Source organism: Penaeus monodon, chromosome 2, assembly GCF_015228065.2.
Source record: "Penaeus monodon isolate SGIC_2016 chromosome 2, NSTDA_Pmon_1, whole genome shotgun sequence".
Lineage (NCBI taxonomy): Eukaryota > Metazoa > Arthropoda > Malacostraca > Decapoda > Penaeidae > Penaeus > Penaeus monodon.
In genome coordinates, this window is record NC_051387.1 from 58,656,282 (window position 1) to 58,659,117 (window position 2,836).

The following is a 2,836-nucleotide window of genomic DNA, read 5'->3' on the forward strand; positions in this document are numbered from 1 at the left end:
CTCCTCTCTCTCTCTCTCTTTCTTTATCTTTCCCCATATTCTTTGTTTTTATCTAAAACTAAGATTGTTAAAAATGAAAAAGGGTGTGGAGACGGGGGAAAGGGGGAAAAAGGAAAAAAGGGAAAAAGAGGGGGGGGAAAGGAAAGAGAAAGAAAGAAGTAACAAGGTGGGGGGGAAAAAAATTTTAAAAGGGAAAAATTAGAAAGAGGAAACCGAAGAGGAGGAAGAGAAAGAAGAGGACGATAAAATGGAAGAGGAGTAGGAAGAGAAGGAAGAGGAGGAGGAAAAGAAGAGGAAGAGAAAGAGGCGGGGAGGGAGGGGAAAAAATTAAATGAAAAAGAATAAAAGAAGGGAAAAAAAGAAGAAAAAAAAACGAAGAAAAAGAAAAGAAAAAAAAAAAAAAAGAAAAATTTATAAGCAAACAGAAAAAGTAACACGAAAAGAAAAGACGCGAAAAGGAGAACCATAAGAAAAAGTGGAAGAGAAACATTTATAAAACCAGGAAGGAAGGAAGAAGAAGAAAAAGAAGAAGTAAATAGAGGGATAAGATGCAAATACCGGAAGAATACGCCAGACTGGACCTTGCGTGGGAATTCGGCTACATATACACAGGAACTCTCATGAACACGTGTATTTACCGCGACATATATATTCACACACGCAAAAAAGGCATTTAAACCAGAGAAACACACAAAACGTACACGCACACCCGCATACACAGACGCATGAAACACACATACAGGCAGACTCGCACGCACATAAGCGGATGAACACACACACACACGCGCACGGACTTGTAAATGCCCTTTCTCAACCACCCACAGAAATAACACACACACACGCGCGCGCACACACATACACACGCACACGCGCACGCACACACATACACACACATACACACGCACACACACGCACAAAAGACACACACACACACACACACACACACACAGATATACAAAGACTAATATACAATTATCCTGCATTTGTTCATTAGCCTAACCGCTACATTACATCTTCCGCTACATTACCGCTACACTATCGCTACCGCTACCCGCTACCCGCTACCCGCTCCCACCTACCGCTGTCACCAACGGACCATTACATCACAAACTCACCAATCCAGAAACAGCCGATGATGAATACCTATGATTAATGACCTAATCATTACCATCTGCATCCGCTACATTGTCGCTACATAAATTTCCGCTCGCCGCTTGAGCGCTACACACATACGCACCCGCTACTTGGCAGCTACACGACCGCTACATATGCGCTACACACGTGCAACGCCACCGCTACACTACCGCTATCGCCCTCTACGTATGTCTACGATCATTGTAGTACCGCTAAACCATCGCTATATGTTAATTATATCTAGTACACTTACACTGTCGCTATCTTCCCGCTACATTTTTGCTACACTATTGCTATCCTACCGCTACACCATTGCTATCCAAAAGCTACGCCACCGCTATACTATCAACATCCTACCGCCACGCTGCCGCTACACTTTCGCTATCCTTATGCAACGCCACCGCTACACTACCGCTGTCGCTAAGGTCATCAACACCCGCTACACGCAGCCAGGGAAACAGACAAACAAACAAATACAACTGAAATCTCTTTTCAAGCGCAATGCCACCAATTCAGAACTTCCCGCGGAGGCATAGCGAATGGCAGAATAGAAGAGAAAAGGTAGAATAAATTGTGAGAAATTGTGAGAAATGTGATAACTGGATTTGCATATGTCAAGCATACGAATGTGGTCATTTTTTTTTTTAATTATTTATTTATTTATTTTTTTAATAATCCTTCTCTAACTCTCTCTCCCCCCCCCCCCTCTCTCTCTCTCTTCTCTCTCTCCCCCTCACTCTTCTGTCTCTGTCTCTGTCTTTCTCAGTCTCTCTCTCACTCTCTCTCTCTCTCTCCTCTCTCTCTCTCTCTCTCTCCTCTCTCTCTCTCTCTCCCCTCTCTCTCTCTCTCTCTCTCTTCTCTCTCTCCCCCTCTCTCTTCTGTCTCTGTCTCTGTCTTTCTCTGTCCCTCTCTCTCACTCTCACTCTCTCTCTCTCTCTCTCTCTCTCCTCTCTCTCTCCTCTCTCTCTCTCTCTCTCCCCCTCTCTCTTCTTCTCTCCCTCCTTCTCTCTCTCCTCTTCTCCTTTCTCTCCTTCCTCCCCCTCGTCCTTCGTCATCCGCCAGTCTATACGTGCAGTTGTTCCCGTATCAGTGCAATAATCTATAAATGTACTCGATTTTTGTATTCCGTTTTTCGTAGATTTTTGTAAAATCGACAAGAAAAAGAATAAGAAAAAGAAAAAAAAAAAAAAAGAAAGACAAGATGAAAAAAATGTATATTTAATACAAAAGTTTTTTTTTTTATTGTATTATTACGTATGATGTATTATGATGAATCTTATAAAACTGAATTTCCATTTATTTAATTAAATTGTTAATCAATGCATCAAATTTTATCCCAGCGGGTTATTAAAACAGGGGTGAAATTTAGCAGAAAACCGCTACAAAAAGAAAAAAAATCAATCAGAAACCGCTACAACCAACAAAAATCACCCTCCCCCCCCCCGCCAAAGAAAAAAAAGAAAAAAAAAATTCATCGAAAACCAGCCCCCCCCCCCAACAAAGAAAGAAAGAAAATAAAAAAATCGCCACAAAATGAACGAGCAAATCAACCCCAAAGCTACAACCGCGACATCATTAACGGAAACCCTACCCAAAGATCATCGCCAGCTATCGCTACAGGGAATTTTTCCTCTTTGTCTATACTCGCCTCCCCACACACCTGCGTCTCATTTAAACTATCGCTTTTTTTTTTTTATCTTTT